The following is a 14311-nucleotide window of genomic DNA, read 5'->3' as shown; positions in this document are numbered from 1 at the left end:
ACTGGCAGAGGCAGACACCACTCAGCGTTATGGCCCAATATGGATGTCGGAGCTCTGTGGCGTGTGTGGGAAAATGGCCACAGTCCAGCGTCTGGAATCATTTATCTTCCGCCAGCTCCTAGAAGACAACTGTGTTATGCATTTTACAAAAATCCTCGCTGACTAATTTCATTTCTGTGGGATGAGGGCGAGTGTAGCGACAGATGGCGGGGGCAGCTCCGTGAGCCGGGGCTGTGCTGGTCTCCTTCTGATTCTCCCAAGCCCTGCTCCCATCAGGGTCCTCAGCACCTTGAGGTGGTGCCGCTGCTGAAGCCACTCGGTTTGAGCAGGATCCTTCCCTCCCACACACTTGGTAATGAGTACCACACGAATGTCTGTTCTTGTTGGACAAACTAGAAAGTAGAGGTTTGTTCTTACTGTCTCTCTGTGGCATCTGTTTCCCCGCAGTGGAGATCAAAAAAAAAAAAAAAAAAATCAAAGGAAGAAAATATCAGTAGATAGGAGTTTAAGCTCTGGGGAAGTTAGACATAAGATGGGGGTTAGAGAAGGATGGATGATGTTCTTTGGGAAACACTGGACCATTCTGTAATTGATCTCTATATCTATGTCTATATGAGGGCACCATTCATTCCAGCCAGTATGGTTTGCTTTGTTTTAATAATTTTCTTATTCTTTGAAAGTTTCAATGTATATTGTTTGATCCATCCTCCACCTCCAAACCCCCCACGCCCCCCCAACTCCCACCCAGCTTCATGTCCTCTTTCTTTTTTGTCTTTGTTTTTAATAACTCCATGTCCTGTTAGTGCTGCCCATGAACACATGGGTCTGTGAACATCTCTGGGGCACAAGCAACCCAGCAGGGGATATGTAAACCTCTTTCCCGTAGAGATGGAGCCCCTGGGCCCTTTCTGATCCACGCAGTCAGTATCTTTGGCCTGAGCTAAATTCCCATGTGCGGACACGTGTGTCACCTGGAGGAACACCTGGCTGATTTTTCTCTTCACGTCAGGTTTGATAGGGATATTTAGATTTTGTTGTGAAGACCAAGAATGTTCAGAAGCAAAGTGTTGGATTTTAGTCACAATCACTGTGTTGCACAAAAGACTGTTAATAATACAATTGTTAAGCCCCTTAATAATTGTATTGCGTTGCTTGCAAGCAGAATGAGTGATCCTAGCCGTCTCTCCGAGAGGAACTTCAGTGTCAGCAAGGTCCTGGAGTACCTCATACGGTTCGTCCTCAGTCTACAAACCATTGGTGAACGTGCCTGCATTTCCCTCGACTGGGCTTCTCATGGTGCTGAAACGCTGACCCACTCAAAACTAAAATTCAGTAATCACATGTGGCATTGCTTTTGTTTATCTCTGCCTGCTCGCGCAGGGAGCCGCCCCACTCTTTCCCCCTCCGTGTGGACTTTTTCTCTCCCTTACTCATCACGCTTTCCAGCATCGCGAAAACCAAGACGTTTCTTTAGTTAGCTTTGAAGTTTTAGAAATTGGGTTAATATTGGTGCAACATCTATTTACACTTTCTAATATAAAGAAACTAAGTAAGATGCCTAATGTCATTGTCCCAAATTTCACAGACCTGAATATATACCATGTAAAATATATATGCATATTTTACACACACACACACACACACACACACACACACATCTTCAGGTATGTTCTTTAATGTTTCAGTAAAAGTGACTGTGTCTAAAATCAAAGCGTTGTAAGTAGCAGCCCTTCATGTGCTCTGTGTGAAGACATTTTCATTTGACTGATAAACAGGACAGCAGTTCCACTAGCGCTGAGGAAATCAAAGCCCAGACCCCTCTATGCCCACTGCCTACACCGCTTGGCTACCCATAGATCATGGATGTCCTTCAGCCAGCACAGGGCACACAGCAGCCTGAATTCAGGAAGTCTGATGGCCCTGTGAGGCAAGCACTCAACTGCATGACCTTAGGCTGTCCCTGGGTCCTATGGGCCCACAGTTCTGCTTCTGCACTCTAGGAATAAGAGTGGCTGCCTGGGTTGGTCTGGAAGATCAAATGCTGGTATATGCATGGAAATGTTAAACCGCTTTCTTTCTGGAATATTCCTTTTCCCCTCTGCTTTAATAAATCCTTCCCATGGATCAAAGGTTTCTCTTATTCGTCCAGTCTCCTCAGAGATATCTTTCTTTCGACACTCTGGATCTCCTCCCAGAACTAGCCAGCTTTGTCCTCCATGTCCCTCCTATCCATCCGTTGGCCCCATTGCAGACCTCCATGCCATGCGTGTTCCAGTTCTGGGTTCCACAAAATGTGTTCTTTCCTATGTTTTGGAGGGTTCTGTTTTATTTTATTTTTATGTGTGTATATGTGTACTTGTGTGAGTTTATGTGAAATCCTGTGCATGCAGGAACCTCTGGAGACCAGAAGAGGGCATCAGATCCCCTGGAACTGGAGTTACAGACAGTTGTGAGCTGCCATGTGGGTGCTGGGAACTGAACCCAGGTCCTCTGCGAGAGCAGCCAGTGCTCTTAACCTCTGAGCCATCTCTCCAGCCCTTTCTCTCCTATGATTTTTAAAAACTATTGCTATCCTTCTTTCTTTCCTACTTTGATTTTTGCTTCCCTTCTGTGTTTGAGTTGGTGGCTTTGTTTTAGGTTTGTCTTGTCCTTTTTGCCTTGTGGCACAGGAGTGCTCTTCCAGCCCTGGACCTAGTCTCTAGTACTTTTCCACTACTGTACTTTTTTGCCGTGCGCTTTCCCTCGGTCCTCCCTGCTTTACTGATTCTTCGCCCCTTTACACATTCCACCTCCTTTACCTTCTCACTCATTAATCCCCTTAGATTTAAAAAATCTCTTTAATTTTATCACGAGAGTATCATCCATGTGTTCCTTATTTACATCATCTTCCCCTCCCCTTCGAATCCGCCCTTATCTTCCTCAGACCCTCTCAAATTCACAACTTGTTCTTTAATTATTGTTCCATATGCACACATACGTATGTATGTACACACACACACACACACACACACGCATACATATAAATACAGCCTGATAAGTCTATTTAGTGTTACTCACAGCTGTATTAGTTTAAGACTAACGATTTGGGATCCAATGACCTATCGGGGTTTGTACCTGTAGAAGACTGCTTCTTCTCTCCTGAGATTCATTAATTAGAGGTGGGGCCTCGTGAGAGTTCCCATCCATGTTGGCATGTCAGCTGGTGTGGTCACTTTCTTTAGGTGACTACATTTTTTGGAATTTCATGGGGACACTCTCACAGCAGATTTCCTGAACCTCTGGCTCTCACAGTCTCTCTGCTTACTTTTCTGGAATGTTCCCAGCGCCTTTAGGTGAAGAGGTTGTGTTGTGGATGTAGCCCCTGAGGCCGGGCACCCCTGGTCGTTTGCTCTTTGCATGTCTCACCAGTTGTGGACTTTTGTAATGGTTTCCTTCTGCTGCGAAAAGAAGCCTCTTTGATGAGGGCTGGAAGCTGTACTCACCTGTGAATTTAAGGAGAAGGGTTTAAAATGTAACTAGAGATTATATTGTTTAGGCAGTAGTGGGGTTTATACCTTTGGGCCAACCAACAGTAGAGGCCCTGTCCTCAGATTCCAACGCTGCTTTAAATATCAATAATCTTTGAAGCCTTTTTTTCCCAACATGGTTCCTTCACAGAACTGAAGTCTTCTTCCTTCATGACTTACTTGGGATACATTTGAATCAAGTCTTTATCTTGTTCTTTCTTTCTTTATGCAGCATCCATTACTTGGAGTTTTTTATTGATAAATTATCTTTTCCTTGATTAGCTGGCACTCCCTACAGTTTCTCCTAACTACACTGTTGATGATCAAGTTATGTTAGTTGGATAGATGAAGAGATTGTGTTCCCTACCAGTTCTTTGTGGTATTCTGCCGTTGCAAATCCCACAGTCCAGGCAACCATATGGCTGGAACTATTTGACCATTGTAATACCATATACACCTTTAAGACTGCAAACCTGATATTCTAACAGAAAGACCTCAGAGTAGTTCACTGCTGGATAAGATGTTAACCTACTGCTCCTACCTGAGTCTTACTAATCACACTTAGATTTGTTGTCATTTTTGTACTAATTTATGTGTGTGCACACTTGTGCACATATATCTGCATGCCACACGAGTGCAGTGCCTGCAGAAGGCAGAAGAGAGTGCGGGAGCCCCTGGAGCTGGGCTTACAAGTGGTTGTGAGTCTGGGAAAGGCTGCTGGGAAGTGAACTCTGGTCCTCTGCAAGTATAGTATGTGCCCTTAACTGCTGAGCCATCTCTCCAACCAAGAGATGGAAAGTCTCACTGCTTCGAGGTCTCTCTCAAATGAGGATAAAACAGGAAAACTTGAATATACTTGCTAAATGACACTAAAGGAAACTATGTAAATTATGGAAGCTTTCTATAATCTTGCACTTAATCTTTTTTTTTTTTAAACACCAAATAGCCGGCAGAGGCGAATCTGTTTTATCATAACGCCTCTGCATGTTGAATCAGGATGGACCACAGGGGAGCTGGAGCTAGCCTCCCACCAGATGAGGGCTGTGCAGTGTCTGAGCACCGAGCATACACACATGTCATCTCCCTCTGTGCTTAGCAAGTGGGGTTCAGCTGTCAGTTCTCGACTGATACTTTTGCACCCCACTCTTCCTGCTGCCACCCCCACCCCAAGCTCTCAGCCATGATACCAGAGTGAAGAATTGACGGTTGACAGAGCTTTCCCCCCATGTACATCTCTCTAGCCCTAAAGGTTCTGAAAATTATGGACCATCTTTAATGATGCTCTGATTAGATGCATGTTCTGTGCACTGCAGAGTAGGTGATGTAACTCCTCTGTTTCTGTTGAAGTGATGAGAGAATGCCCACTTAACAAGTGCATAGAAACATGGTAATAAATACAAAAGTAAATTCCCAGGTGGACTAGAGGTAGGCAAATGTGCAGTGCCGATAGTTGGAAGGTGTCTGGGCCAGAGTGGAGTCCTGAGAGATTAGCCCTATTGAAAACCTAAGTCTTAATAATCAGGAGGATCATTTTCATGAAGGAACCCCATTTGTCCTTAGTAAGGCCTCAGAAGTCTGAAGAGACGCCTTCATGGCATCGTGTTCAAGCTCACTCCTTCCAGGGACTTCACACGCGCCGACAGGCAGCACAGGGCACAGGCTGACCACTGATCCGAGCTGGGGCTGAATGAGCCTGTCTGGGGAACTAGAAGCCAGCAGTGGGCTGAGTCCCTCAACCAAGGAAGCCTCCAGTATGCTAAGAATGTTGCTGCTACAAGCAGAGGAGGAGAGAGGAGATCAAGGGTGTGTGATGCCCCCTCGGGACACCTGTTCATTTTCCACCCAACAGCAAAGGGCAAGCAGCCCCATCCGTTTCTTTCTTGAGAGTCAAAACCAAAGTTCCTTGAAGCTAAAAGGCTTCTAGGGGCTAATGACCCATCTCTACCAGAAAACAATGACTTAGGGAAATCTCTTGAGAACCATTGTTCTCCTGCATCCCAGACAGCACGCACTCTCACTCTCTGGGCTGAGCCCATGATGGCACTGTACGGAATACACCTCGAGAGCCCCAGCAAGCTGGTGCGAGGCGACTTCTTTAATTAACCGCAAATGACTCCACAAAAGAATCCCGTGCTCTTTCCAGAGGCGCCCAACTGGTGCTAGCCAAGCTTGACAAGTACTTGAAGACAACCACAAAGAGTCAGAGCTCAGTTTAAATGAAAATAGTTGATTTTATTTATTTATTTTAGCTGATGAGACAGTACACACACACACACACACACATTAGATGGCCCTTCTGTGCCAGGCTTTAGAGCCAACAACAGAAGAGAATTGTGTCTTTAGGGCTGACTGTTGACATGCCCTGCTTCACAGGTCTGTTTCCACCAAGAGGCTGTTTTGTTGTTATTGTTTTGTTTTGTTTTTCTTTTTTTTTTTAATTATTTATTTATTTATTATGTATACAATATTCTGTCTGTGTGTATGTCTGCTGGCCAGAAGAGGGCACCAGACCTCTTTACAGGTGGTTGTGAGCCACCATGTGGTTGCCGGGAATTGAACTCAGGACCTTTGGAAGAGCAGGCAATGCTCTTAACCACTGAGCCATCTCTCCAGCCCTTGTTTTGTTTTTCTGTTCCCTCCCTATTACCTTATTTGGTTCAAATGTTACTTTTTCACCAAGTCCTCTGTCTTGTTGCAAAGTATGCATAGTAACATGGTGTACCTTATTTCAACCCGTACTTATTGAGCACCTACTGTGTACAAGGAACTATGAAAAGGGAAACAAGCCTATAGCCTCCAGTCCCATCCCGGGTCAGAGAGGGTCAGGCCTCAAGAATGATTCTGTGCAACTCCAAGGCTTGAGGCAATCAATACACACATCCAAACCTGATTGAAGGAACCAGAAAGGTTGGTGTGTGGCATGGCTCTTGACCAAGAAGCGTGAACCCATTTTAGTACGGGAAAGGGAGACTAGAGATGCTACCAAATAAAAGATTTGCTTTGAAAAGTACTCAGACTTTAAAATGTTTGCTATATTAAGAAATAAATGAGAAAGTGAGATGGGACTAGTGCAGTGTCCTCAGCCTTCCTAAAGCCGCCCCTTTAACACACTTCCTCATGTGGTGGTGACCCCTCAACCTTCCTAAAGCCGCCCCTTTAATACACTTCCTCATGTGGTGGTGACCCCTCAGCCTTCCTAAAGCCGCCCCTTTAATACACTTCCTCATGTGGTGGTGACCCCTCAACCAGAAAATTCTTTCATTGCTACTTCATAACTCTAATTTTGCTACTGTTATGAATTGTAATGTAAATATCTGATATGCAGGATTTCTGATACGCAATCCCTGTGAAAGGGTTGTTCAGCACGCCCGAGGGGGTCACGGCCCACAGGTTGAGAACCTTTGGGCTAGTGAGATGGCCCAGCAGTTATAAGTACTGGCTATTCTTCCAGAGGACCAGGGTGTAGTTCCCAGCACCCATGTGGCTCACTACCATCTGTAACTCCAGTTCCAGGGGCTCCAACGCCTTCTTCTGGCCTCCTTGGGCAGTGCACATAGGTGAAGGCAAAACACTCTTCCACATAAGATAAAAAAGAAATAATTCTTTATAGAAATAAATGAGTGTCCTCTCACCTGTTACTGGAAATATCACTGCATGGGAAATGGGACTTGAAGATTCAATTATTGTAAGTCTTGACGTTGTTTTACAAATCATGAGTAGCTACATGTGTGGGGAGGCTGGAAACTGCCACATTTTAGTTTAGGGTTTGTGTTCAGAGAAGAAACTACGATACTGTGAACCGACCCATTACAATACTCTGTCCATCAACCCATTGGACAATTATTAATATATTTGCCAAGGCTCTTATAACACAAGAAATAATTCAGCCAATCACATGAACTCCCTTCCCTCATGGAGCTTAGGGTTAGTGGGGAAGAGAGCATCAAAACCAAGTGGAGGATGTGGATTTTGGCACTGTGATGTGGGACTTGATGGGCAGTGTATCTTAACTTACGGGTAGCTCGTTTATCCACTCAACAAGCACACATTAACCCTGACGGTATGTGGTGTCACCGAGTGAGCGCCACACATACTGAGACATCATGTGCTCACAGACAGGAGGAGAGGATATTTGCAAACATGTAAAGGTTGCTTCTTAGATTGGACAGAGTGGGGAAGCATATGTATCTAACTCCAACAGCAAGCTCACCTCGGGCAAGCTTTACTGGGCCGATTGTCAAGAGGGCTGGCTAGTTTTGTTGTTTCCTACAAATCTTCCTCAGCTGAACTGACTCATTAGACGCTACCTAGATCTGACTGTATGCTGAGCCATGAGGAAACCTCAAACGGGATGTGTGTGCTGTGAACAGGCTCTGGGGATACGAAAGATACTAACCTCTCAGCACTAGGCAGGGCTTGGGTAGCCAGCATCTTCATCTGCTGACCACTCGGCGCAAACACAAAGCACACCATATCATGTAATGTGTTGGAAGCGTGCCGTACGAGCTGAGCTCGTGAGATGTGCTCCTGTATACACGTGGTTCTTGGCACAGGGCACCTCCCTGCTATGAGTATACAGTATTCCCTTAGCCAACGTCTTGTGATCCATGTCTTCTGTTACGTACATTCTAGAAATGAGCAGCTCTTCAGTTCTAAGCTGGTTGCTAACCAGAGTAGTAGACTGGACTCTCACACCGCCATGGTCCATGCCCGTCTCCATTCCCTTTGGCATGTGAATCCCCCCATTATCTGTGGTATCCACATGGTCTGTGCTTCCCACCTCTTAGTAGCCATCTCAGTTAGGACATCAACTCATGGTATCCCAGAGATTGTGTCTAAGCATCCCTCAGAAGCCGTAGACTGTATCCCACGGTGATGGGTTGAGGACGCCTCCCCCTCCAGTCAAGCCGCCTTTCTAACATACTTATCTTTACACATTGGTATATATTCACGTTCACCGTCACTAGGAGCGGAAGACATAGAGGCCAAAGTAGGTGAAACCGCACTTGAAATTGTCTTCCCAGACTATGTTAAATTAGCTCAGCCTGACTTTGGCCTCATCCAGATGCGTTCTCATCGCTCTTCCCTTGGAGATGTGACTGTTGACTGGCTTTATCTCACCCTTGTTGGCCACTCGTTCCTGACAGATAGCATGCGTTTCAAAACCACTCCACAAGAACCTTAAGTCAATTATCTGTTCTTCCGAGGGTTTGCTTAATGAAGTGTGCACTGTTGCCACGATGCACTCAACTGGGTCCGTGTAGATTTTCCTATAGTATGATGACTGATAATCCTGAAAGCAAGGACACAGGGAGGGGGCTTTTCCACACAGCAGCCCTCTACCCCACACAGTTCCCAATTGCCGTCAGAAACCAGCAACAAAGCTTAGCGTAACATTCCAATATAAAATACTGACAAAATGATTTGGTTTTGCAAAAAAAAAAAAAATATTTAAATAAAATATACAAAATAAAAGTACTAGCATGTCTAATGCATTCCTCTGCGCCCTGTTTTGTAGACCTTTGTTGTCACCGGCTGTGTCCGGATCGTGTATTCCTTAACTTAGTAATAGGAGATACACCACGTGGTTCTCATCTGCTAACCACAGTACACTTCCCCGCACGGGGGGGGGGGGGGGGGGGCGCGTTCTCATGGCCACATTCCACAAATGAGAAACTGAGGCTATGTGAGGCTTACTGACTTTCCAAGATGGTGTCGCTTGGGAGAAACCGATAGTCTAGAAACAGATCTTTCTAATCTTACCTACCTCAGTTCCCCTCTACTCTCGTGTCTAAAGGGCTGTGTCTAGGGCTGCAGAGAGGCTCCGTCAGGGCAGTACTGGCCACATAAGTGTGAGGACCTGCGTGTGAATCCCTAGAACCTGTGTGAACGCTGGCCATGGTCACGCGGGTCTGTAACCCTGGTGTTCAGGTGGGGAGATAGGAGGTGGGGACAGGAGAATTCCCAGAAGCCCGTGAGCCAGCTAGCCTGCGGGAGAACAAGAGTCCCCGCCTCAACAAGGTGGCCAGCCAGGACTAACACCTGAGCTTGTCCTCTGACGCCACAAGCACGCACAGCGCCCATACACTTGAACACACACACACACGCGCACGCACACACACGAGAGACAAGAACTTGGGAGCTCTCAAACGCTCTGTGTGAACCTTCTGTGGCAGCTGATGGCTGGCAGCACTGAAACAGCTGGTGTATGTCCCTGACACCAATCTGGTTGCTATGGGATCCTTCACATAGGAAAATATTTGTCTGCTCCAGGTGGCTGGGACACCAGACAGGCTAGCTGAACACAAGCCGTGTTTTAGAGACAGAACCCATGTAAGAAGCTCTGAGGAAGAAGGCTGGAGAGGTAGTTGACACTGTGTGTGGGAGTGCAGAGGTTGTTGGGTGTTTATTTTGCTTTGTTTTGTTTTCCTGTTGTTTGGGGCAGAGGGTGTTGTTTAATTTCAGTAATACTGGGAACTGAACACAGCACCTCATGATTGCTAGACAGGAGCTCAACCACTGTGCTACCTCCTCAGCCCTCACCGTTTTGATTGCCACAGAGTTAGTTTAAAAAGCTGAGTTGCAGAGGACTGGGTAAGTCTGAAAGTGAAGCAAAAGATTGATAAAAATGGCATTCTTTCCTTCGAAGGGAACACGTACGTCACATTAGAGTAGGTGAACATGTTGACCCAGTAAAATTCGATTGGCATATCCAGAGGGCAGCAGAATTAAACATGTTAATTCTTAGTCATTGATTTGAGTCATCTCCTTAGTCCAAATTTATTCTCATTGAAGATGATAACATCCAGATAATGTTTGCTTCCAGTAAGACGGGAGGAGCAAAGGAAAATAAATAAAACAGTTTACTCCGATCTCATAAAAGTTCTTACACAAGAAGTTAAAAAAAAAAAAGCATGGGAAAATGAGGGTTTCTTTTTGTTGTTGTTGTTGGGTTTTTTTTTTTTTTTTGCTTTGCTTCAGTTTTTCCTTGAAGTTCCTGTGGAATTGCAACTCACATGAAACACGGGTGTGTGTGTGTGTTTATACAAGGGAGGACTGTCCCAGCAGAGAAGTGTCAATCAAGGCTTCTGGAAACCATGGTCATTTTTCAAAATGACTAATAGCATATATATAATCTCCTTTATAAAAGGCAGCTTATTGCTAATTTTTTAAGTTGAAAAAAATTCATTATCACTGTCTCCAAACTGAGAAATACGTCTGGGGATTGAGAATCAAGTGTCTTTTCATTTTAATTCTTCACTGTTTTGAGTCTGTCTCACATTTTCTCTGGTAATGATGGAGCCCCAGAGCCTGGCCAAGTTTGGTAGTAACAGACATGGCTGTTTAATACCTAGTCCCTAGGAAAGCAAACTTTTCACTCCACGCCAAATATCCTAAAATATAACTATATATGACTCTACTTTAAACTTAAATGCCAATTAGCTTATTGTAGGAGGGTTTACATTTACAAGATACATGGTAAGAGACTTTTTAAAACTCAGGATATTTTTTGGAAAGTCCAAAGCTACCCATAGGGACTAGAGATGGCTAAGAGCACTGTGTGCTCTTCTTGCAGAGAACCTGGGTTCAGTTCCCAGCACCTACATGGGGCTCACAACCGTCTGTAACTCCAGTCCAGGGGATCTGTTGCCCTCACCGGTCCTTCTCAGACACTGCATAATTCAGGGTGTATTCAGGCATATTATGTGTAGGCAAAATACCTATACACAGAGAAGAAATGAATAAACCTAAAATCTACAAATGAAAAAGCATCACCTTGATAAGGAGGATTTAAAAGCAGAATATTTCCAAAAAATATTAACCATTTCTCCATATTTAAATTCAGGTTTATTTGCAAAATTGCTATAAGTACTTAAGGAAATATTTGGTTTTAAAAGGGAAATGTCAGCGGTCCAGACATCAACAAAAATGTTTTTATTAGGCATGGGCTGTGTCCAGTGCTCCGTTGCTGTGGTTTTTCTGCTGTGTGGAGGCCACTGGTTAAGTCCACACTCGGGACAAGAAGAGGCTACTCTAGTGTGTCTCTGAGTTCTCACTTCCACTCAGCAAGAATTCTTTCTTTGTCTTTCCATGGGTCCATGAAAACCAGCTCTGACAATTCTTGAGATCTCTAGGGTCACTCTGAATAGTAACTAATAGAAAAACAAGGCAGAAACCTTGGCTTTAAAAGAATGGTTTTGCTTAAACCACCAAGTTGGGGGAGGGCGACGCATAATCCGATTATGTTCTGTTATCAGCGCCTTTGACTTTGACGTCCTGACTGCCCTGATAATCGCCATGGAGCCCTGCAGGACTTAGCTGGCAGAGAGCAAGGCTTAATCAATAATACAGGTGACTGGACTGGACTGTCATTTTTACTAGTCCAACGTACTCTCTCTCCCCTGGCCCCACGTCACAAGAGCTGTCCTGCTAAAAATACTGAGTACCAGACAACAGCTACAGCGGGCAGAAAGACAACTTTGAGCAGCCTGGCCTTGTGGAAGAGGGAAGGCTTTGGGGCTCAGGATGATTTGGGTTAGACTTTCGAGACTATTGGCTGTATACACACTTTCCTAAGGCTCTGAGGCTTCGATCGCTGCTCTCCGAAGTGGTGTTGGTAAAGTTAACCTCAGGGTGTCATGAGGGCAAGAAGCCACACGAGGGGCTTTAGCTGGGTGCTAATCGCATGCTCTGTTCTGATGGCTTTCATATGTCCCCACCCCACCCTCATCTCCATAAAAACTTTTAGGGATTTCACTCTAACAGGAAACCCAGTGTTCTCCTGCAGAACCTTCTGGAAAGCCACCAAGACCTTTGGTAAATGTTGCTCAGTGATTCCACTTTTCTCCTCATTTTTGTCAACAGCAAGTTCTATTTTTAACAGAATTTGATAAGTCCTTCTTTATAGGTGGCCTTTCTCTACTCCTTATTCTTTGGGTGCATTGTTGACATGCATATTTAATGATCAATTGTTACATATATATGTGTACACACACACACACATATATATATACAACTTTAGGTGTGCTTTTATCTATAGTCTAGCTTCTTCAGAAGGATTTGGAACAGTTCATAGTTATAGGCAAGGGCTGGAAACAAAAATGCTTGTTTCAAGTGTCAACATCCTAATGCAAGACCTGGGTCACCTTATTTAACCTCCCTGAGCCTTGGTCCCTTCGTCCTTATGGTGGGGATGGTTAAACGAGCCTTTAATTCTGCACAAAGCATTAGACAGCATGCTTCACCTTTTGCAGCAACAGTAGCCATGCATGTTTCCTTTAGCAGCAACAGTAGCCATGCATGTTCCCTTTTGCAGCAACAGTAGCCATGCATGTTTCCTTTAGCAGCAACAGTAGCCATGCATGTTTCCTTTAGCAGCAACAGTAGCCATGCATGTTTCCTTTAGCAGCAACAGTAGCCATGCATGTTTCCTTTAGCAGCAATAGTAGCCATGCATGTTTCCTTTAGCAGCAACAGTAGCCATGCATGCTTCACCTTTTGCAGCAACAGTAGCCATGCATGTTTCCCTTAGCAGAATATTTGAACAGTATATAGGGAGAAATTCTTGTTTTAATAAAAATCACACTTTCATAAACCTTTATATGTGAGCTTCATAAACCTTTCTCATATGATTTATGCTAAAGCAGATTCCAGAATATGTCTGGGGAAAAATTAAGACGTAGAGAACACTGTGTTACCAGGAAACATCTTTCGCTCCCAAGTAGCTTATTCCCTGTTTAGTAAATACTACAATAATAGCCAGCGTTTACCTCCAGTCAAACCACAAAATCCCTAAGCCTTTGCATGTTGTAGGACTTTCCTCCTTTTCGACGGCAATGGTGAGTGAATTGCTGCCACGTTTGACTATGTGCTGTGGGCCACGCTGGTCAGGTGCCTTGGGAACTGCTAATGACAGTCAGTGTGGCTCACAGTCGCCTGTGAGTGCACTTCAGAGGAAGCCAGTCAGGGCCACATGGGCCTTGCCAAGGCCGGGTCGCACAGCTGGTTGTAGGCTGGTGTAGTCCGAGGTCATGTACTCACCCAGATTTCCTGTCTTAGATCTGCCTTAGGGTAACAGAATGACTTAAAAATATGGCTTTCCTCAGGCTCTGCCTTTGCTGTCCCGCCTTTCTCTTTCACTTTTATTAGAACCTGAGCACAAAACAGGGAGAGGTTCGAAACATTACATTTGATCCCAAAATTGAGAGAGACTGCATTGGGGCTGACGCGCGGCACCAAGAGGCAGCAGCTGAGCCTGTGGCTTTGTGGAGAGGCTTAGCCTGCTATGTCAGAGACCACACTATGAAGTCATGTCAACCACGGGGATCAAGGCTCATCAACAAAACTTTCCAAGCAATGCAAGAGTCAGATAAACCTCAGCATTCCATGGTATTCCCTGACATTCACAGGGCTTTTCTTGATAGAGTTAGCATGAGTGTAGCCATTGTCTTCCCTCAGACAGCCAGGACAGAAGTGCAGGCTTATGTTCTTTGGAGTCTGGGGCACCACCCCAGTGGCCATGGGCTTCTTGATTATAGGCACTGTCAGCATCGCGTTTCATCGTGCACATCGCAAGATTCTCGGTGCATCCCAAAGACTGTCAAAGAGGCTTCTTCTTCCTGAAGAAAGTTCGAGGTTGGGAAGGGTCAAGTTTTGCACCCAAGTCACACACACAGCTATCAAGCTACTCTGCAGAGTCACTTCATTATGCCCCCCTCAAGTCACTACTGAGAGAGTAGCCTGCCCTATAAAAGCCCCTGCACTCTGCAAACTCTTTCCCTTCATTTTCTGACTTTATGAATATA

At 45.0% G+C, this 14311-nt stretch overlaps 1 protein-coding gene across 7 annotated transcripts in view; it reads left to right on the top strand.

The window, feature by feature from the left end:
* Nucleotides 1-14311, top strand: part of Stard13 (StAR related lipid transfer domain containing 13) — a 386353-nt gene that overhangs the window by 288561 nt on the left and 83481 nt on the right. The window lies entirely within an intron of this gene.

Source organism: Alexandromys fortis, unplaced genomic scaffold (assembly GCF_014885135.2).
Source record: "Alexandromys fortis isolate MF-2015 unplaced genomic scaffold, M_Fortis_MF-2015_v1.1 scaffold_118, whole genome shotgun sequence".
In the NCBI taxonomy this organism is placed as follows: Eukaryota; Metazoa; Chordata; class Mammalia; order Rodentia; family Cricetidae; genus Alexandromys; species Alexandromys fortis.
This window is presented reverse-complemented; position numbering and strand designations above follow the sequence as displayed.